The following is a 24,010-nucleotide window of genomic DNA, read 5'->3' on the forward strand; positions in this document are numbered from 1 at the left end:
GTGTAAGTGTCTACGGTAAAACAGATAGGACAAACTGACTAACTAGGACTAGGTATGGATCTGAAATGATTTTAAAAAGAAAAGCCGTGTTCAGCCGGCTAGCTTGGTCACAGTCTATGTGATGAATTACAAAATGCATCACAGATTTCTGGGTAGGAAGCATTACTTGTGGGCAGAAATTACAGATGACCCAGTTCTCTCTGTAATGTGCCCAAGGTGAGGATATAAAACATCGACCTCATTTAGGCAACATCATAAGTCAAAGGAGAAATACTTGAACGAATATTTGATTGTGTAGTGCTTCCTGTGGTGCAGAAATAACGGTAAATCAGCAGCGAGTGAGCGACCGGAGGAGGGTGATATAAGTGGGTGATGAGGATGGATTACACTCTGATGAAAACACAGAAATACAATGAAGGCTATTTGAATGTAATGAACGCTGCAGCAGATATGTAATGAATCACACAAAGCAGCATGACCGGCCCCATTATTACCAGTTAACAGCCCTTTTCATCTCAGACACAGCACACAGAGGTAGTCGCTGCAGAGGTGCACCTTTGCATTAGGCTATATTAAATTTACATTAGCATCTAAAGGAGTTCTGTGATCTTTTTACTAAACCATAAAGTTGGCTTTGCATTAGGTCAAACTACCCTTCAGGTAATGAGTCTTGAACAACTGTGATCTGCTGCTTCAGGAAATGATTTTCATGATTCTGCTGCAAACTGACACGTCAGCCACATCTTCTCAGCTTCACTGAACTGAACTGAACCTGAAACTGAGCCTTAGAGGAAACCTTCATGTTTTCATCCAAACATTTAGCACTGCAGGGCAGAAACTCCAGGCCATCACTGCTGCTGCTGAGGTCAGCTGACACATGCAAATCCACATCATCAACACCCACACACCCTCACACCTCCCTGCCCGTGTGTGTTCCAGGTATGGCAACCTGCAGCCACATGTTTGCCTGGATCACCTTTCACCATCGCCCCCATGGCTCCCAGAGCAGACAGAGAACACAATCTGCAGCTTTCTCTCATTCCTCATCTGCACCAGCGCTGTCTGTCAAAGGGTCTGACAGAGAAATCCCTCTCTGAAGGTGCAGGACAGTGATGAAATCCACTGCAGGCCCACACATAACACAACTGTTTGATGTGTGCTGGTGCCCTGCTGCAAGCAGTGAACAGTCTTGGTTTTCACATCATAAAAGTGATGGTTTTTGTAGTTTTTCTGGCCTTTTTATCACTCTTTATTACTCTAAAATGTTTGCTTGTTTTTCACTTTTTATTATACTATTTTGCTGATGTTCTAAATAAATCGCAATACTTCTAGCTCAGTAGGCTCATTAGGCTACTTAGACCCAAAACTACTGTAATTGCAAGTAACTTATGTAATGCACACTCATTTCAGAAGTTTCTTTCCTGCAGATGACACCAATGATAATCCCGCTCACATAAACTTCATGTTGCAATTTGTTTTCGTGACCTATTTTTTTCCCCTTCTCTGTATGAACATGACAGTTCCCTCATCCTGTTATTTGTAAATAAATGGTTTTACCAGATCTTGACCTGAGGGTGCTTGAAGTTTTAATGTAATATGTTTTCTATGATGGTCAAAATGTGTTAAAAACCGTGTTTCCTGGATTTACCTGAATCAAAATTATATAATTTTGTAAGTTATATTTGTCTGCACTACTGAACTGCTTAAGAGACAGGAAAAGTGAAGTGTGGAGAACCAGAGTAGACATGCACCAAAGAGTCATGGCCGATAGTCCAACTAATGACCTCTGCAATGAAACATCAATCTCTGCACATGGGGTTTGCACTGAAACCATTTTCCAAATAGAATAGAATAGAATAGAATAGAAAATACTTTATTTATCCCCGAGAGGAAATTCAGGAGTCACCGCAGCATTTAAGAAAACAAAAGTAAGAAAGAGTATAGAAAGTGCAACAATGTCCATAAGAAATTAGATGATGACATCCCATCCACCACTCGTCCACCGCTCTCCAGCCCAGCCAGTCTCCACCTCCACAGGGTCCAGGACTGAGCCTCCCCAAGAAGTCTGTTCAGTCTCTGTCTCCTGGATCCTGTCTGCACACAGCAGGCGAAGCTCCTCCAATGTGGCGCCGGCGTCCTATGTCAGCTCCGTCAGCCACGTCCGTGAACAGCACGATGCCACTGGGTTAGCACAGCTAGCTCGTCCATCCCCCGGGGCTAGATCCCACGTTCCCAACAACGATGGATGGAAGGACAGGTCCACGTCGTCACCTCGCAGCTCACATCAGAGAACCAGCACGTCGTCCTCACCTCCTCCTCCTCAGCTCGAGGGAAATCATCAAGCCCTACACTAGTTAGCATTGACATGCTACAGGCTGCTAACAGCTAATTTTGCATGTAAACAATGCAGCCATGGTTACATGTAGGATCTCCAGACAAACACAGGAGAAAAGTAGTAAAAAATATCGCCGAAACCACAAAAAGTTTGGTGTCCGTGACCGACAATGAACCATACAAAGTGATGATCCACTCCAAATACAAAGATCACGAAAAAGAGACAAAAAAATTACAAGAAACGGACAAAGACGAGAGCTGCTGCAACAGGCAGCTACTTGGGTAGCGCCTAGCAACGGAAAAAAAAAAAATAGGAAAATAAAACCCAATGTATGTATATATATATATATATATATATATATATATATATATATATATATATATATATATATATATATATATATATATATATATATATATATATATGTATATTTTTTATTTATTTATTTTTTTTTTTTAAATGAGAGCACATCCTGAATGACACCAAAACTGCCTGATGAGATAACACCAAAAATGAAACTAACACTGCATGAGTTGGTCTGGTTGCATGGTCTGCAGGACTGAGATTTTTAAAAGTGTGAAAGGTTTAATGGCTGCTAGTCCATACTGAACAATGCCCTACTTATAAGTGTCAGTCATGTCCCACCCCAGATTTCTCTCTACTGCAATCTATTGATAATAGTATTAACTCAAATAATCATTTAAAAAGGGCTGGTAAAAATGGAAGGCATCTTTTAGAACACATTAAATATTTTATGCAAAATATTAGCTAAGACTTATCTAAGCCAAGACTGACTATCCTGCCGGGCCAATTTGGCGGTACTATTTTCACTTTTACTGCAAATGAATATCGCCTACAAAAATTGGTCTTTTTGACTTCTAATAATCTGTAAAGGTATCGGCCTTGAAAAAATGATATCAGTCGATTTTTAGTAATGAATATAACGAAATGTAGACAAAGCATAATTGGCAGCAAAGGTAGAAGACTCAGAAATCAGCTAGCTAGCTGTAAACACAGTACAGTAGCAAAAATCATGTTGGAGGAAATGACAGAGGAAAATAGGTTTCTCTACCCACATCCAAAAGAAGTTTCCTCACCAGTTTGGGAGACCTTTTTGGTGGATTTTCATGAAAAGGACAAAGTGTTTGTGGACATCAAGTAACACAGAATCACACACTGAAAAAATGGAGAGTTTGGGTTTAATTTGAAGTTTCCGTCTGATGTCGCTGGTTGTTGTTTATTTTCCCCAAGTTTTCCAAAGATCTTGAAAAATTGCTTCTGCAGATTTTTTATGTCTACAATAACTCTGAGGTAGAAAATCTGATTTGTCACCAGCCCGAGTTCAAAATATACAACACTTATCTACAAAATACTACCATACCAGCCTGCAACAGGGGCTCTTTGATGAAGATAATGTTGATTTAAGCTCCTGTCTGGACCTTGTGTTGGATTTGCAGGCACCCTTATTGAGACAAAGATGAAAGAATGATCTCCTCAGCTTGGTCCTGAACTTATGTAAGTTTTTTATCAAATTATCTGACCTGGTTTTCTTTTTAACAAAAACAAACGATCTCACCCAAAAGAAATCCTCTGTGTATGTATGTATCCTCTTTCACCTTAACAATGGAAATATCACTTAACATCTCCCAACTACTGCTATGCCAGACGATTATCCTGTGTTGAAAATGTTTAATCATTTAAATCATTTTGATTCACAGCTTTAATCTGCCTTTTCTTAACCTTATATTACTCATCAGTCTTTAACACAACTGGATTTTAACAGAGCGTCACCTGTTTCCTGCGATGACTACTGCGGCACAGACAAGTTGAATCAGGGATCCATATAGCTGCCAATCTGGCTTTGTTCAGCCAGCAGTGTTTCATAATGGGAGGGCAGGGACTGAGGTTTGATCTGAGAGAGCCAGCAGCAAACAGCAGGCCTGATCAGGCCCGGTGGCATACAGGTAATTATCTCCATATGTCTGTACAAAGGTTCTCCACTTAAATGTGGTGATATGGTAATAGAAGAAAGTGGTCTTATAAAGAGAATTAAAAGATTCAGGGTTTCCTATTCTCACTGAAAACTATACAGCTTTATTCCTTCCCCCGCTCTGCTGCCGGGGGCATTCATCCTGTCATCCTGGTTTCCTGGTTTTTGTGAAGTGATTACGCCCCCATTATCCAGGGGAAAGGACAGAAGAGAAGGCTTCTGGGAATAAGCTGAAATATAATATCTTAATAATCACATTAAGGTGCTGTTCTGGATATAGGCACATGAAAAAAATAGATGTACCATTTTGTTAATTAAAAAAAAAAGGTTTAATAACCAGATTTCCGCACATCTTTGCAGAGATTTTAACTTTTAACATCTGCAGCAATTTGAATCAGTCTTTAATAAATGCTGTTGTTGTGATTGTTGTTGCTGTTTAAAACCATAGATCAGCGTACACCCAGCTGGTCAAAGCAGATGGCCGACCCAGAATCTGGGTCTGTGCAAGGTTTGATTTATGACTTTGCTAATGCTGTAATGTGTTGTGCTTCTCTTAGACCTACAAGAAAAGCATCATGGGAAAAGTATAGTTGTGAAATTGAAAAGTAAACACTTCATTTATAAAAGACTGGAGCTGTAAGCATAAAAAAGATATTCAATTGAAGGTAATTTAAAAGGTAATTTATTTTTTTAAAGTGCTGTAACTCCTGCAATATAACTACAAGTTGAGATATTTATAAATGTCTACAGATTCATTGCCATGTGAAACGTTTATTATCCAAATCACATTGATGGATTGGCTTCAGTGCAAGAAGATCCAACACTCCCATGTTATCCTTGTTTTTATCATGGACATACTTACATAAGGGGTAGTATGTACGTTTAAAAAGATTGACAAGGTGAGCAGTGCTTTCAAGGTATTAACTTATTTGAGTGCCAAAAGAATAATAAAGAAGCTGAATTTGATATATCGTGGTTTACACTTTCACAGGCATAAATGGATTGATTTCTGGAAAGTGTCTAAGTTACTCATGAACACTGTCTCTGCCTGGAGTGGTTAACAGTATAGCTGTTGTGTTGCTTCTCTGTGTGGTTTCTTAATAAAGGGGTCGAGCTGACTGGGCCCATTTATGAGTAAACCACTTAGTTTTAACACATACCATAAAATCTGTAATATAAGTCACACCTTTATCATAAAACACAGCCCACTCTCAGGGAAAAAGGTTGAAACTGTCTTCCTGTGTGAAACTTCTTTTCACCTCAAAGTGCAGTTTATGTGCAGCTGTGTAGCTCTTAGTATCATCTGTTTGCACCATCCTGCTAGCTACGGTGTGGTAGTTGAGGAGTCTGTATCAGCACTCCACAAGGTTGATCACCTAAACAATGTACCACTGTTTTCTTAAAATGCATGATTATAATCTAATAAAAGCAGTTAAAAAGTGTTCTTGTAGCTATGTATCCCAGAATGCTTCATGCTGCTTGCTTGGTTAAGTGCAATCCACACTGTAAAATACTCTAATCCAGTGAACTGCAACCGTAGACTGTATAAAGAGTGGACAGTGTGGCTCCGCCATTTACCATTGTACGGTTTTGAAGCTAAAATTCCCTCGTCACAGCAGAGCCATTGGTAGCAGTTGTGCAGCCAGAGTCTGGGCAGTAGACAATGAGGGATTCTGGGAGAATCTGAGTGGAGCCAGGTGACAAAAATAATATATTTATTATTTTCTTTCGAGAGTCGAATCACTTCTTGACTCCACCTCCCAACATATTTTACAGTCCTCGAAAAAAATACACGAGAACAGCAGCTGTCGATCACCATTAAACGTGACGTAAAACCTTGTTTTTAACCTTGTATAACTAATGAAAATGAAACTTTTCAGAAAAAAGAGGACTTGAATAGAAGGCAGCCAAGTGATATCTTCAAACCACCACAACAATTGGATGTGAGAAACATTTCTACGAGGTGTATTAATTTTTTAAAGTTTGACCACAGCCCATCTGGAATGACTGGAGAGCCAGATTTTTTGACCCATACTGCAGCCAGCCACCAGGAGGAGCAGTTTTTACGGCAACCTCACTCCGAGCCGAGCAAGCGGACATCTATTTTTTTACAGTTTATGACAACAACTCTCTGAATTATTCTGTTTTTTTTTCAGTAAGGTGAATCCGCAGCTTGCTTTAAATATTTTCTTTCCGACTTGAACCACTAAACCTTAAAATTAACCCTAAAATTAAATACATGAGTGTTTTTTGTCTGACAACATTATTTTAATGGTATTGCAGTTACTTTCTTTTACTTTGTCTTTTTAAAATCTTTAAAAAAGTCCTTACAGCAGCACAAAACTTGTGTTATTAACTGTTCAGGCCTTAAGTGAATGGTCACCCTATAACCTCATCTGACTTCTCTGATCATGACGATGCAGAAACATTTTCCTCTGCATGAAACTAAAGTTACTTTCAGGCTCTTATTTGCATAACTGCACTGTTCAACTGTCTCCCCATCTATGAAACATCATCAATATCCACCGTGTGTACCTTTGTACAATCTAACGGGGTAATGAGTCTGTGCTGCAGTATTAAACAGTGATGGATGGGAAGGCTTTACCCGCTGTCAGTCTATTAAGAACTCACTCTTGTACTGAGGTGAAAAAACACCAAAATCTGTTGACTACAAAGTACAGGCGATGTTTCACTCCTCCTTTTAAGATTTACACAGTGAAATAATTGTCAGATCTGACATTTTCCAGTTAAGTGTTACAACAAGGTGGTACAGCAGCCGGTCCCTTTCAGAGGAAAGGTTGTTTCCAAAGACACTCAGTGAGACGTGAAGCTCTTAAATCATGATAGTTCTCTGGAGTCTGAGAGAGTTTTGAGGCTTTTGTCAGTTAAAGATGTTCGTGCCTTACAATTTAAACCAGTTTAAAAAGACAAGAGTGGGTATAAATGGTCCCCAAGGTCTCTTTAAATCCATCAAGGTGAGTAAAAAGTGAGTTTAGGGGCTCTGTCCTCCACAGCATCCTTGAGGACGATACATTAAAATCCCTGATAATCCTCACATATCTGGCAGCTGTCTGTAAATAGGCAGTTATCTGAATTGTCTGCAGCCTGTAGATCATTTTATGTTACCTTCTGCAGAATGTGAGGTCCTGATATCTTAGTGTCCCATCCAATCGTTTGTGGGAATGGAGTTGATTTTGCATTATGAGATGCCAAATAACAGCCACAGATTAGTTAATCCCTCAGACCTTTGTGTCCTTTACTGTCCTGGAGATGTGGATGGATTTTAGCTTTATTGAATCCCAAACTGATGAAGTTGAATAACTGTGGTACCTGTGCGCATCAGAACAAAACTTCAACAACTCCTGAATCCAGGTAACACCACAGAGATACAGATCGCTCACAATCAAGTATTAGCTCAGAAATGTAAATGCTTCATGTTAATGCCTCATTCAAAACAGAATAAAAATCCCATCCCAGTCAAAAAAATTAATCCAACTATTAGACATGTTAACACCTGATAACATCATTCTTTCATGAGGGTAAACCTACTCTTTGATTTTTTAAGAACAAAACCAGAAAAATGAAAAAGTTCGTTTGGATTGAACGTTTGATGCACCTACACAGACTTAATTTTGTGTCCATAAAAAAAGTCAGGTTAGAATCTCGAATTTGGATCGTTTCAGTCAGATTAAAGAAAAACTGCACATGCAAACATATCAAATTATTTATTTATTTATTATTTAACAAAGAACATAAAAAAATGTGCATCTTTGCAGCCAGAAGGACAACTCTAAAACCTCAAAAATTTTTTTGCTTGAAATAGTTTTGTATAACTCAAAAATAGGTGCATGAATCAGAGAAAATAGGATGTTGGGATTCTATTAAAGGCTGCAAAGAGGTGTGTGTGTGTGGGGGGGGGTTCTCTCTCCGTCCTTACAAGAGAAAAATATTTTTCATCAGATGTGATGAAGTAAATTTCTACTAAACACTGCCTGACCCATATGTTTGTGGTGATAATGTTGGGAAGTGAAGGGTTGGAGATTTTTGTGTGATGTGATGTTTCGACCCTGCACTGCAAAAATTAAACCAAGCAAGCATTTTTCTCTTATACATAGTCAACGTTGTCTGAGACTTAATACAAGCAACATTCGCCTGAGCAGTCCAGAAAAACATCTTGTTTTAAGTTATTTGAAGAAAAAAATGAGGTCTTAATTACTTTTAAGAAGTTTAAAAAAAATCTGCCAGTGGAGTAGGAAAATTTTGTTGATTTTTTGTCAACTGGTTACAAGCAATTCAAATCTCATTTTAGTCTTTGGATAATTTGAAAAGACATTTTTCTGGATTGGTCGCATGAATGCCACTCATATTGAATCTAAAAAGACTTTCTTACTGAGAATAAGACGAAAGCACTTGATAAGATTTCATTTGTTTGCAGTGTGTAGTGTACAGACAGAGTGAATCTCTGAATTTGCCTGAACACTGTAAAAAAAACTGCAGGTTTCTTGTGTAAACCCAACACAAGAAACTTGCTGCTTAACTGAAGTTCAATGATTTTTGTTTTCCTCGACAGCTGTTACACCAGGATCACCTGGACACACGTGATGCACTGAGCACAACATTTTTCCAAAACTTGTCCAGACAGAGAAGCCAACCTTTCCCTCAGTCTGTTCAGCAGTGCAGCAGAGAAGCTCATCTTTACTCCTGATTACATAACTTTATTAGCAGCACAGAGAGGCCTTCCTCTTTCCTCCAAAGTAAAATATCCTCTGTTTAATAACAACAACAGTGATGGATGTCAAAGAGTAACATTTTCATTTTCAGAGCCGTTTGTAAATCCCCCTGCAACTACCCAAGCATTATTTGGTGTATCCATGAGGATCTGTTAACTCACTATCAGTTGTTTGTTTTCATATTATCAGACTAAGAGCCTTGAAGTAGTGCCCACTTTCATCAGCTTCTTTGGATTCCCCAGAAAACACAGAGAGAGGCAGTGAATGCTGCTCTTTACTTTTACAGATATGCTGTAATTCTGTGATGTTAGCAGGGGTGTCAGCTGAGGAGGGATTCCTCCTCCATAAAACGCTGTAGGGAGGGAATCGTATGTTGAAGTATTTAAGGCAGGACCTGTCAATCATCCTTTTTTACAGCTACTCAGAGCTGATGCCTACTGAGCCTCAGTGGACCACCTCAGAGAGAGAGAAATCTGTGAGCTGATGGAGTAAAAACTCAAGTAAAATTTTAAAAAGTCACAAATACGGCCTCACTTTTTAAAGGAGGGAGCTGTAGGTAGGCATGGATGAGCGCGGACAAGCCTCCATCATCCCTCTCCTTCGCTCTGACTCATTCTCTTTTATTGAAACTGCCTCCCAGCTCTCTGCTCAGCTCTTATTTTATTACCTCCAGTGGCGTGACTGTTATCGGCGCTCAATGGCTCTGACACTTGACCTCGTGTGCAGAAATCTGCCTTGGAGTCGCTCGCTTTTCATTTCACGGCATTGGACTTTATTCATGAGGCTCAGGTTATTAAAACACCATCAGGGTTACAGGTTTGACGGCACAGAAACAGATCACTTCTTAGTTCATTCTCGTGTACTAAAAGCTAAACTGTGAATTCTTTCAAAATGCCGTCTGCAGAAACACTCGGCTATTTTCACACCAGACCTCCTGGACTCTGTGAGGCTGAGTTTACGATGTTAACCCCCGTCTGGAGGAGTTCAGGGGTTGGAGAGGGCACAGCCTCTAGCCCGACCTCTCCCACACTCACAGCATGAAGCCGGGACATGGAGCCTTAACTGGAGTTGTGGTTATATTGGGTCGAGCTAACACTGCTAAGCCGGTGGTACTTAACCCTGTCAGGACAACACATGAAACTCAGAACCCCTGAGAACCGTGTGAGAGGGTCTGTCTCAAATAAACACAAATAAAAGGAATGTAAACAAATAACTTCTGGATAAAAGTCTAAAGACGTTTCTTACCTCATTTTTGTTAAATTAATGGTAAAAACAATCTACCGTACAGGTTCGACTGTGGGTTACAGCAACTCCATACCAGCTCTTACAAGTCCGTTGGACAAAACAAATAAAGATTAAATCAGCAAACAAGTCCTCTGTACTCCACTTTAGAGGCATTCAGCTTTAGAGTTTGGTTTCAGTGGAGATTGAATGAATCCTCAGGCTCATTATTGTCACTTTAGACTAGGAAAAAAAATTTGCAAACAATCGAATTGTAAATTTTTGGATTAATATTGCAATTGCGATTTAGCATGCAATTTTTTTTTTCTTTTTTTCTTGCATTGTTCACCAAACACAAGCTGACCAACACGACAAAGGATACTGTTAACATTTGAATAAGTCTTTCCTGCACTTTCTAATTCAAAAAGAAAAAGGAACACTGTGAAATTTTACTGATCTCCAGTTGTTAGTAAGAGTAACAAACCACACAGAATAAAGTGAACAAGGGGTACGGCTCTGCCAGCAACAATCATTCTACTGCATGGATCTCTGTAGCGCACAGGGTTTTTGACAGAAAACCAGCATATTGACTTTTGCTGGTTTTACGGAAGAATGAGTACAAAAAACTGTATTGCCTCTAGGTCAGTGTACATGAAACTTTTTTTTTTCTAATTGCAGCCTTTGCGATTTGAAAATTGCATTCTCTTACATTTTGATGTCGGTTTCAAGTCAATTAATTGTTCAGCCCTACTTTAAACAGATTTTAACGTGAAAGAAGATGTACAAGTTCTGGTTCTGCACCACAAAAGACAGTCATAAAAAATAGCACGGAGTCACAGAAATACCCTGAGATTGAAGCCCAAAGTCTTTATCAGCTTAACCAGCTGAGTTTTGTAAAGAGTGTATAACACATGGATCCAGAAAACACAACATCATACAAAGCATGGATTCTCTCAGTTAGAGCTTACTGTACAACACTGCTGTGGGCATTGCACCTTTACCTTCCCCTTTTGCAGGGTCAGGCTGTGTCATGAGAAGAGCGGTGGGGTCCTCTTAAGTTAAACTGCCCCTCCACACACAAACACATAGACCCTCGACTTAAGAGCCACTCCGGCCTCAAAGCAAATCCCATAATTACAGGGAGGGTCAGAGATACCTCAGCAGCCTTTACTGTTAGCAACCTCAGCCTGTCACCGAATCAGTCTGGCGGTTTGTTTTTAACCCAACTGCATTATTAAACACCCAACAAAGAGACAATATGTACGTTCCTAACTTTGGAAGATGGACATGAGTGTTTTTATTGGATTCTTTCCACATGCTGTATCATTTTCCCCTCACAAAGCGCACTTTTATGACACTTCCTGACTTTCTTTGGCTAATTTCCTAACTTTCCCTGCAGCCAACTCAGTCAGACTCAGCGGAAGAGGCCAGAAGCTAAATGCATCAGGGTTATCTCCATATATCCTTTATAGCAGCCACTTTCATTCACCCCCTCTGTCACAGTCTAGACTTTATCTCTCCAAAAAGTGATGCTATCTGCGTCATTAATGAGCATCGACCAAATTGCCCATCAGATGTTTTAAAGAGCTCTCAGTGCAGATTGGATGCTTGGTGAACATTTCCTTCACAAAACTTACTAAACGGGGAAATTAAACTGATGCATCCTACTTTAACACATTATTCTGTCATCTTAGAGGAGGTTGATGAAAGCTGATTATGTGTCTACATGTCTTTAAATCAGGAGAAGGAAGGAAGTGTCCACACACATAGAAAGTGTTACAAGTTAGAAGTTTTCTTTTCACACTAATGTGACAACAGCTACATGCATGTCACTTTCCATTCAGGTAAGTTTCCTCTAGAAAAGAACAGGTCATTGCTCTTAGGTTATCTCAGCGCCCCATTCATCACCAATGCCATCCTCTATTTCAGAGTCCTCATTGGAAAATGACAGGACTCCACAGGAGGAAGGTAACACTGACTTCTGACCCGCCTGGAAGCCATTTCTTTTCCCGGCTTTGCAAAAACATCCCAAGTAGATGCATCATCATCCCTGCAAAAGAATGATTGAGCAACACTGGAGAATATAAGGGAGGGACTCTTTGGCGTCCAAACGTCAGGAGCTCGGCTGCATGTGTTGACATGTGCCTCTCGTGCTGCTGCTCTTTACCAAACATCCCACGCTAGAGGCTGAAACTGTCAGAAACAAGACCTTAAAATCCAGACAAAGTTCTAACACAAACTTTGTTTTCTGCTTAAAAAGTGATTTATATTGTAAGATTAAGTGACTTTAGATTAAAAACATTTTTCATGAAACCCCAAAATAATCTCAAATTGCAAATTGCAAAGTAAGAGAGTATTTTTTTCCTAAAACACAATCCAGGCTCATTTACTGTCTTTGCACTAGAACACATTTTTTTGTAAATGAGGTGTGAAAATTTTAATTTCTGCAGATTTAAAAGCTGCAAAAATGTCTGAGTGTTCAGAAACAGGCCTACTGTGTTTATATGTTCCATTCAGCAGTGTTTAGTAATATGATAATGCTAAATAGTGGTATTACCCTCCATAATAAACAGCAGCGTGAAGTAGAGTGAAGCAGCATTCATGGTGACTGCAAAGCAAAACTTACCTCAGGTCCAGTTAGGCAACTCTTCCAGGAATATCTGTCTCTTTTTTTTTCTTCCCTTCACACTTCAGGAACTTTAAAAATCCTCTGACGGGACGACAACAACCTCTGTACTCCCATAGTGGTTTGGTGTAAAGTCCAAGAAAAAGAGAAGTTAAAACGAAACATGCAGAGTTTCAACTGCTGCTCACTTCAACTTCAGCGCCTTCAAAGGCTCTGAACCAAAGTGCTGCTGAGACACCTCAACACTCCCTCAGGAGTCCCATCTCCACCCACTTTACACACTGTCCCTCCTCTCTGACACACACAGACACACACACGAACAAACACACACCTTCCATGTGCCCAGATTGTGGGCTGTGCTCCCTCCTGTCTTGCCTGTGGGTTCAGGCCTTTGGGCCTTGGCCAGCACAAGGGTGTGTGTGTGTGTGTGTGTGTGTGTGTGTGTGTGTGTGTGTGTGTGTGTGTGTGTGTGTGTGTGTGTGTGTGTGTGTGTGTGTGTGTGTGTGTGTGGATACTTAAAATGCTCTACAAAATATGAGGTTCAAGTTTCTGGTAGATCAGAAAAAAACACATTTTGCAGAAATAAACACAACAAGGCTGTGTATTTTCTTAATTTCCAATCTTAATGTGTCTTTACAAAAAGCTTAATTTTGGCACATGAATATGATGAGCACACACCTACACTTTTTCATACTTTGAAAAATGAAATCTCACCTTTGTCCTTGATCAATCAACACTTGAATGACTTAAAATCAAACAGCAAGCTGCCAGTTCTTAAACATGATCACATAAAGGTGAGATAGTTTAACATGGCGTCATCAAGAATCGAGCCTGCCCGGCTGTTACAAAATATCTGCAAGAAGTCACTTAAGTTAATGTCAGACTGCAACAATAAATATTTCAAGCAAGTGAGAGTTATGCTTGTAATTCATTCAACACATACAAACTCAGGAGAGCCATATGATAAAATTATGAATACAAACATTTCATATTACAGCATCTTGTAAATAAAAGCTGAAAAATCTTACTATGTGAGTGATCTCCTTAGAACTGCAGTTTTAAAACCTGCATCAATTTTATCCAATATCTTCAAAAGGGTGTTTGACCTCCAAGGACTACAGCAACAAAAAATACTTAAGGATGTTCTTAACCAAATAGACAACAAGCTCTCACTGAAGCCTGCTGATATCTCTCAACTATCTCTTAATTCCACAAGAGGCTTTTGAGGAGAAGATGACTGTAAACACATACTTGAGAGCTTTTCATTGACACTGATGAAAAATGACTCTGAAAAAGTATGCTGATTATGTGTTTGTGAGTACGTCCTCAGCCAAATCTTGACTAAAACAAAATAGTTGTAAGAAAAGAAGTCAACATGCCACCATGATAAACTGGTGACACATTTAACCTGCGCACAAAATGTCAGTGACCTCTTCAGTTGTCACGGTTCACAACAGAGCTCATCATCCTTTCTCTACTCAAACCAACATTTGTCAACAGAGCTGTCAATCACAAAGTCACTTTCTTTCTTTGTGACATCAAAAAACTAATTAAACCAACTGTGTGTAAAAATTACAGCGCGCTTGTTAATCGGCATGAAAAGGACTCATTGTGGTGAGATGTACTTCATTCTTAAGTTTGGCTGATGTTCCATCTGTTATTATAACGAGCTCCTGGTTGTATGCTGCAGTCAGTCACCAAGGGGAGTGCTAATAGTTTTGGTTTCATTTTACAAAAGCTGTTACACCACTCATTTTTCATACTGCCCTAAACAAAGTGTTTTTTCTAAATCCAAGAGAAAAACTGAAAATAATGTAAACCATGTAGAGTCGAACATTAGAACAGATACATTGCATAGGCCTAGAATAAGGCAACTTTCCTACCGACTCTATGAACTGACAGATTTATTAGTCAATGGGGGTAAAATGTATATATTTATATCTCTAATCATCTAGGTTCTTTTGTTTGTTTGTTTTGTTTTGTTTGTTTGTTTTTATTTTTGTTTCGAAGCAGTCTGTCTGACTTTCCTATATATTTTCTGAGTTCAGACTCATTTTGGCACCCCTTGTGGCAAAAGTAGGATTGTTCATCTCTTTGCAGAATCTGATATCTACTTTGAAATCAGCGTTTTCAAAACAAAAACATACATACATATATATATATATATATATATATATATATATATATATATATATATATATATATATATATATATATATATATTTATATGTATGTGTATGTATATATATATATATATATATATATATATATATATATATATATATATATATATATATATATATATATATTTTTTTTTTTTTTTTTTTTTTTTTTTTTTTCATTTTTGATGTAACTGTGACAAGCTAACCACATCAGGCCACAACTGCTCAACATTTGTTTGTTTGGCAGTCTCATTTGCTTTTGTGGGAAATAAATAATCCTTGATTTTATAAACAAAAATATTCTCACTGCAGCTTCTGCAGGAAGCTTAAGCTGTTAATCTCCCTTGCAATAGACAGGACGCTCTGGGGAACAGAATTGTTAAATTATTTCATAAAAAGTTGCAGGGAGACGTGCAACTGGTGGAATGCACGATTTGTTCAATGCAATTATCAGGTGTTATTTTTTTTAATTTATTTTTTTTTGAATGTGGGAAAATTATTGAAAAATTGATGGGATCAAATAAATCAAACTGTTTGCTTTGACTGGTCAACTTCCAAAAAGTGAAAAAAAAAATCAGTTTCAGTCATTTTCATTATTTTTTTATTCCTTATCTGAAAAGCTGAAGGCAGAAATAAGTTTGCAGTTTTTACATTTGTGTCAGCTCATCCAGTCATTTTGTTATCTCTTAGAAAAACACATTTACTGTATTCTTCTGTATATGTTTGTGTTTTCATCGATGACCTGTAAACTGAGGTGATAATAACCCATCGGCTCTCTCTTGTTGTTTCTCTGACCAGTCGTCTGGGTGTCACCATGTGGCTCATTAGTCATTAACGGAGGGCTTCTTTGAACAGCCCCAACCTAATGGAGGGGTAATTAGCTGCATTGTAGCTGAAACCCAGCAGGCTTTGTTGTGTAAATAAAAAAATAAGCTGAGTGCTCACAGCTCTCTAACTGCTGACCTGGAGCCATGCATGTACTGTGGGTGTTGGCTCTGTGTAATCTATACTGTGAGTGAATTAAGAGGCATTAAGGCATTTCTGTCTTATCAAGATTAAACAGCAAAGAATTACAAAACCACCTGAGGCGCTGCCTACGGTAGCCTGTGAGCAACAAAAATCAACAAGCCATTTTTCAAAGACAAATGATTGAGGCAAGTTTTCAGAATAATGCATAAAAGAGGTAATTCATCAACATCATCATCATACTGTGTATACTTGAATAACGATGGCACAGACTTTCATTTTATCTCTGTACCCGAGAACAAAACCAGTTTCTGTTCTGTCATCACAGACTAAAGGGAAATTCATAAAGGTGGTTTTGTTCTGCAAGTAGCAGCTCGAACTAAAGGCAAATAATCCTCCTCCACATGCTGTGAATTAGAGTCATTTGTGCAGTGCCGCAAGAAAAAAAAAAAGCTTGATTAATACCACTGTTATATGAATGCCAGATGTCCTCGAACAGAAGACAAGATTTCCTTCATTCTCTGGAGACTTTACAGTCTGTACAGCACAGGCTGGATTTCCTTTTATATGTTAAATCAGAAAACCGTGGTTGAGTACCTCAGAGCTCCTGTTGAGTTTTTATCTGGTAATATAAGGTTCTGAAATAAATATTAATGTCTCTGTACAAGTTAGAAAATCAAATTACTGACAGCAGATTAACAGGAAGTAGCTGGAATAAGTTCTTTAAAAAGTTTCAAAGCCAAAGATTCACTATGAACTGCATTCTCAATGTTTAAAGAAAAGTTGCTTCTTTTCTATTCCAGGAAGTGCTGCTTACATATGCGTAGGACAAAATAATAAGAGTGTATTTGCAGCATTTGGCCACAGAGGGTGGAAAAATCAACACACAAGGATATTTTCTCACAAGAGCTTGGAGATAACTTTAACTTTGAAAGATGGATTAACACAATTATTGTATACTCATCAAATCTGCACCAAAGAGCGCACTGTCCCTTTAAAGCTGAAACAGAAGGAGAGCAGAAGCTTCCTCGAGGCCTTGTGTCCAGCGTTTCCAGGCCAAAGGTGGAGAGAGACCTGATGATACCAAGAGAGACAGGGGGAGGACACATGGACCTGTGGAGAGAGGAGGAAGGGTGAAGGAGACAGGGAAAAAGATGAGAACTCATCGGAGGAGAGGAGAAAAGAAAGGAAGAGGAAAGCTGAGTAGGGAAGAGAAAGGACAGCTGAAAGAGTGAAGATGAGGGTACATGTCAAACACAAGTGATAACTCAAACAATGAGTGCAGTGAAAAAAGTATAGAAAAACACACACAAAAAAAAAACAGAAGAAAGACTTGGTGAAAGAGAAAAGCAGAAAATGACTCAATTGGGTTTTGTGAGACACAAAAATGATGGACAAACAGCTAGAAAGAAGGACAGATGAACAGGGGGAGGAGATAAGTGGGTGGGGGGGTCTGGTTTCTAGAAATAAACACCAACAGAAGGTGGGCATGGAGCCACCGGCAGCAGGTGAACCCGAGCAAAGAGCAGGAGAGCCTGGAGGAAATGAGAGCTCAAATCCACCTTATGTAACCTGCTGCCGTTGCTGCATCATGCTGTTTTATCCATACTGCCGAACATTTACCTTCAAACAGCTCATTGTGCATGTGTTCCCGTCTTAACGGACTCCCACTGGAACAAAATGTCCCTTCAAATAGAAACATCCTCATGAATGCCACATGATTGGTGTTGGTCCTACACAATCAAACGACTAGAACTCACTGTGCTGCTGTTCCTTTTAACTCTAACCGGTCACACAAGGTCAAATCATCACCGAAGAGGAAACACAAAGCAATTTTTAGATAAACACAGGAAAAGGATTATGGGTCATATTTATTGAGCATGCCAGAGGAAATTGGTTCTGCCTGACCTATAAGTTTTGGGGCTACAAATTCAAACCAAGCTGTTCAATTGCTTCTCAATAAAAAAATAATAAAAATGAATAATAAGAGTATTAGGTTGCAGTCACAAAAGGAACATTCTTGAAGAGTAATTCCATTAGTTGAAAATATTGTGAAGTAAAGGGGTCAAGCTCGGACAGGAGTGGCCTTAAAAGACTTCATTAAATTTCTGCTTTTGTATCTGCACTATATGGAAGCTCATTCCCACCAAGTTTTTTGAAAAAGGAGATTTGCATTATAATAAACAAATAAAATCAAATACACAAGAAAAAAGTCAAAATAATGAAAATCAAAATTATGGGATAAAGACAAATGGTGATATAAAAATCAAAATGATCTGTTACTGAATTGAAATAATGAAAGAGAAAGTTCAAACTGTGGGATCTACTTGGAAATCTTGAGACAGAAAGTTGAAGTCATGAGACACTAATAAGACATTATTAGAGTAGATCATTTGGAATACTAAATAAAAATTATTAGACAAAAAATTCCAAATTTTGAGCTCCTTGTTCAAAAAATATGAGAAAAGTAGAAGTTGTAGGGAAAAGTTTTTCTTGTACTATCTTTTTTATCTGATTTTTTATTTTGGAATTTTAACTTAGTTTCTCTTTATTTTTTTGTTTGTTTTTTTTATTATTATTTTAATTATTTTTATTTGTTACCTTTTATCAAGTATTTTTAACTTATTATTTCCTAACATTGAGGGTTTTTTTGTTTGATTTTTTTTTCCTTTTTTAATTGGGCAAGTTTCTGTATTGATTCATTAATTTGTGTATTTATTTATGCCTGAGCCATCTTTGGTAACCATAAACAATGAGATGGTAACAAGTTGGTTTTTAGTCCTGTTTGAAGCTTAACCAAATGGTGGGGACCCTGGGTCTCTACAATTTACCTTTGTTTTATTTCAACCCCAAATCATCTTAGAACAGTACTGAGGCATCTGCATCCAGCGACAAAGTGCACCACCCAACACAAACCAGACACACAACAGTCTATTTAAAGATCTCTTCAGGCATCCAAACCGCAGCCTGAGGTCACACAAAACGCAAGTAAATCACTTTTGTGGCTCAACTGTTTGGTAACACAACAATAATTCAGGATCTTTTTTTTATCCTTAAATCAATCAGTCACTGCATTCAAAATAAAGAGCTTTGAGTCTACACACGTTTTATTTTTGCAATTGATCATTTTCTAAGAATGCATACAACAAGGTGGGTGGTTTCAAATCCTTGAAATAGAATTTCCTTTAGAGCGGAAGGATTAAAACTACTGAGGCTTTTTTAATGTTAAATTAAATCCTCTGACACTTCAACAAAAAAGTCACATGTGCATGTACATATATATGTATTTGAAAAGCGAGCAAGAAAATATGACAGCATATCAGCAGTAGAAAGGATGTGCAAGAGCCTAACCTACCAATAACAAATGTTTTAATTCCTTAGTGGGCGATGTGCAGCTTGAAAATTGATGACAATGCACACTCAACAGCAGCTCTTGAATTTTTCCCTGTTATTTCTACATGCAGCATGATGAATAGTATCTTCAAAAACAATGAAGTCTTGTTTTCCGAAGAGAGAGTTATTGGTACTTAATACCACGACATGGTAATGATGAAAGATGACAGCCTAACAGCAGCAGAAAACTCTTTTTCAGAATGACTGGAATGACAGACCCTTTCAAAAAATGCAAGTGGAGCCAAGACCACTTGGAGCAGAGTAACCCATCATCGGGGGTCAGCTCTAAGTTCATCAGTTCAGCTAAGTCCTGTTCATGTTCCACCCTGTCGCCTGCAGATCGACGGATAGCAAAAGGAAGACTGTAGCCACATGTCGACGTGTGCAGTTTGCAGGTGCAGTAATGGACAGAGGCTGCAGGGTTCTAAACGGTCCTCAGCTGACCTCTCTTTCAAACGTGTCAATGTGTCTGTCAACGAGTTCACTTCGTCACTGTGACTCTTCTCACAGAGGTGACGAAGAATGTCGGGTCAGTAGGAGGACATCAACCAGGGAGGAAATAATTCAACATTCTATTGAAACTGAATTGGCATGCTTTATGGAACCAAATGTCATAAGTCTCTTCTTTTTCCTTAAATTGAGCAATAACTGACAGACACATAATTTAAACTGAATGAATGGGGTTTCGCATTTCTCCCACAGAACTTCAGCCGATGTTTACATTTTGTTGGCAAGTGATGCACAGATTCCTGCATCGTATATTCTCATCCCTAAACTCCCACGAGATACAGGCTGATAAGATCAGACCTAAATTCCTCCAAACAAAAGCACATCATGATTGTCATAGTGGGTGAACTTTGCTTTTAAAAAACCATCATGATTCTGGCTGTGCAAATAAACTCAGATAAAATGTAAAGATAAAAACGGGAAGGAACAGACTTTACAGTGACTAATGTGAGCAGCATTTATCTGTGCATTAGGTTTATTTATAACTCTCTGGAAAGACCTTGCCACACTTGATTAAAAAAATGACTCAAAGCAATAAAAATCTGCTGGGGAATTTCCTATATTCCTCTTTTCCCCCTTAAATATTTCTGCGCCCCTCCCCCACCCTCTGCAGGTTGTGAAGTAACCACCCCCATTGGGAAAGCTTTGATTTACAGCGTTTGCCCCCACCTCACTTAACGCCTGCCCTGGCTGGCTGATAACAATCATACAGGCAGCAGCAGGCTGAAAAAACTTCTTGTCCTGCTAACATGAAGAGGAAGCTTTCAGAAAGAGAACAACCACTCATGGAAAGTTCCTATTTGACAGTGATGGAGCCTCAAATTTGAGATGAACTGTGTTAAATGTAACCTTTTCTGGGTAATGCTGGAAATACGAGCTCACATGTTACCTATTCTGATGGTCCTGTCAAGTCGAGCCTTTTTTCTCTTTAAGTCTACGTAATTTTGACAAAGCAGTCCAAGGCCAGCTTAAAGTAGCAGCACGGTTACAACTGTCTATAAAAGTAAAGGCTTGAATTAAGTTTCCTTAGCTTTTGCAGTCAGCCCCAAATGGACATTTATGGAATTGCAGTTTTTTTGTTTTTCACCCCAGATCAGCTTCAGTTTTCAATAGTGGGGGCTGCAGTTTAGCAGAGGCCTGTGTAGACTGTTTGAGTGACTGACTACAGTGGATTAGCTTGGACACTGGCATAGACTGGGATGGTGGGGTTCCTGAACAACTACCCTTTGAGTGTAATGTTTTTTTGTTTTTGGCTTTCATAAGAAACTTAACACAGAGGTGACAGATTTTCTCAGCTTAAAATTTCAAAGACTCATAAAGAAGATTTCACAATTAAAAACATTGGCACAAAAGCACAGTTATAGTGCTAGCAAAGCTTCTGGCAGCCAGTTACAACACCCACACACTCGAATTTAACACTTTTGATGGAGCAGATAGTTCATCATAGCTAAGTTGGGGTAACACCTGGGCTGAATTTCAAAGAGAGTAGGCGCCACCTCTGGCCCCCTCTCACATTCACACACTCTAGGCCTCTTAAGCCGTGTTTCCACCAAGCAGTCCGGGTCGGTTCAGTACGGTTTGGGGCGGTTTGGTACAGTTAAGCCTGATCCCATTTGCGTTTCCACAGCAAACTGTGTCCTCTCGTGGTAGGCGGTGTGTAAGCCAGGTGCCAGAAGCCGCAGCTGTTAAACAATAGCTCGACGCCGTAGCAGCTTACCCCGCTAACAAATCCAACAAAGAAGAAAAACGCAACACAGTAAACAAAGAGCATAGATGAAGACATGAAGCATTTTGTCCTCTCTGTGATAAGCATGTAGCTCTCTGTTACAAAGTGCAATCAAGCTTTGTTTCAGAGAAGTCTGTGTGCCGCCAGGAGAAATGCAGCTGCTGTCGGGGTAATCAACAGTCTGCAGTGTTGTAGCTCCACCTTCCGAGAGCGGATCGGTTCAGTCTGGCACCCATATGGAAGTGTCCCAAAAAAGTAGGCCAGCTCGTCTCGGGTTTTAGGGATCTGTCCCGGGATAAGTCAGTGGAAACGCAGCAAAAAGTGCGCCATCTGAGACGAACCAAAACGGTCTGCTTGGTGGCAACGCGGCTTTAGTGCCTCCCTTAAAGGTAGGGTCTGCAGGAGTTTCTGTTACTTATTAGTAAACACAAATTCATCCGAAAAACACTAAAACGTAGTAAAAACAAAAATCAGTGTTGACACGGAAATGCTGAGGGATTAAAAACGCTGTAGTAAGCATGCCAGGCCTGTAGTTGGCGCTCTCACTGTCTTGCCCAGAAAAGGCTTTTGGTAGATCTCCACCTAAGTAGAATCATCTGGTGTATTTGCTCGTACTAAGTGCAGAAGTGGAGCAACAGATGCCCATTTTGTTGAAAGACAGTCAGCAGATTCCGCAGATTAAGAAGCACAAGCACAACACGGAAGTCCGCAACGATCATTATAATGGTACTGTTATACCATTGTATGTTGGCAGCGTTTCAGAAAATTCCACTCTGGAGGACGTTGCTAAAAGTTTGTATTTAAGGTCGAGTAAAACACCTAAAACACAATGTGAGGCCAAAACGCAACACTACTTTTGTGTTACACCCTGATACCGTTGTTGTGTAAAAGGCCCCCAAACTGGGCTCCTTTTATTTGGCTTAGTGCAAGCAGCAGCAGACACCAACATCCTCCGACCATGACGACATAAACGCATTCACTGGCGCAGCAACCTGCTCAGTAGAAAGCAAACTCACATCGCTCTTTGACCTAAGCTGCTCTCCAAGTGCCCATAAAAAGTGAAAGCCAAATTTCAACCTTCTTTAAGAAAAAGCTTCATCTGTTCATCCGGCATTTCGTTTATTTTTGGTACGTCCACTATCATACCCGCTTAGGATAGCTTCTTTCACTTGCTAACTGCTACCTAAAGCGACTAGCACACTGGGTGCGCTGTGATTAGCTAATGTAACCATGCCCAGAAACGTCTCATTGTACAGGCTGAGGAAGGAGAGGGTTAGAGGCTGAAACAGACACTGACACAAGCATATGCTTGTAGGAGACGATTGAGCAGGATTATTCGACACTCTACTTTTTAGTGTCTTCTCCTGACTGGAACTTACCAGTGTGATACAAGTATCTCTAAAAGCCTCAGCCTTAATTGAGACACGACCCTCACTACAACAGCCCCCATCAGCATGAGCCACTCTGCTGCTGCTTTCATCAGAGATTAAGAGTCTCAGATTTTCACTCTATATGCCGGGTTGATCCCAAACAGTTAATAACTCCAGAGAAATTTATTGAACCTGCTATAAAACATCTTTATACGGGTCTGCAGGGTTTCCCAGAGGCTGGTGTAGGCAGTAAATTCAGTGACATCTCCTCTGGAGGAAAAGTCTACTTGTTTACATCAGCTTTGTGAAACATATATCTCAAAAATGTTTTTGAAACTTTCCTATTGTACATGTTTCTGATTAATGGTGATTTTTTTTTTATTGTGTTTCCTTTTAAATTTGTAACAACATGTCAGAGATGTTTCTACACTGGCAGTGTTACAGCATTTCAACATCAACTCAGTCCTGTCAGTTCATCCTGTCATCTGGGCTTTTATTCACCTAAAAGTTAAAGTAGTGTACGCTGAGAGACAGAGTGACTCATGAAAAAAGGAAAAGAGGGAGAGGTTAGGAGAAGACAGTGCGAGAGGCGTGCTGAGACAGATCATCCTCAAGAAAAAAATTAAACCGTCACCTTTCTGGCTTCAGTAGGGGAAAGGTTACTGACAGGGAACAGAGGGTACAATCATTCATTCATCCACCTGTGTATGGATGTTTACATGTACACATACATGACAAGAACATGCATCAGTGCTAGCTTAATGAACACAAAGAGTTTCTCCTGACATTTCCATACGAATGGTCTCCATGTTTCTTTTCTTATCGGCTCCTTTGTCCTTTATTTGGATGTTTAGATTGTTCTTTGTTCTTTGACCTTGTTTTATATTGCGCAGGAAAGCAACATCCCCTATGAGGTGGGTAAAACATGTCAGTGTGATATACAGCTGTAATCATGTGCAAACTAGATGGATGCTGTCTGATAAC

The 24,010-nt window shown here is 39.3% G+C and overlaps 1 protein-coding gene across 2 annotated transcripts in view; it reads right to left on the reverse strand.

Moving 5' to 3' along the window:
* fat2 (FAT atypical cadherin 2) overlaps positions 1-13,101 on the reverse strand; it is a 126,297-nt gene extending 113,196 nt beyond the window's left edge. For both annotated transcript variants that reach the window (XM_074674897.1, XM_074674896.1), the window contains exon 1: positions 12,903-13,101. The gene's annotated coding sequence lies outside the window, so the exon portion shown is untranslated. The remainder of the gene's footprint in view (positions 1-12,902) is intronic.
* Between the last annotated feature and the right edge of the window lie 10,909 nt (positions 13,102-24,010).

Source organism: Halichoeres trimaculatus, unplaced genomic scaffold (assembly GCF_033239565.1).
Source record: "Halichoeres trimaculatus isolate MK-OKI-2021-1 unplaced genomic scaffold, fHalTri1.1 fHalTri1_scaffold_7, whole genome shotgun sequence".
In the NCBI taxonomy this organism is placed as follows: Eukaryota; Metazoa; Chordata; class Actinopteri; order Labriformes; family Labridae; genus Halichoeres; species Halichoeres trimaculatus.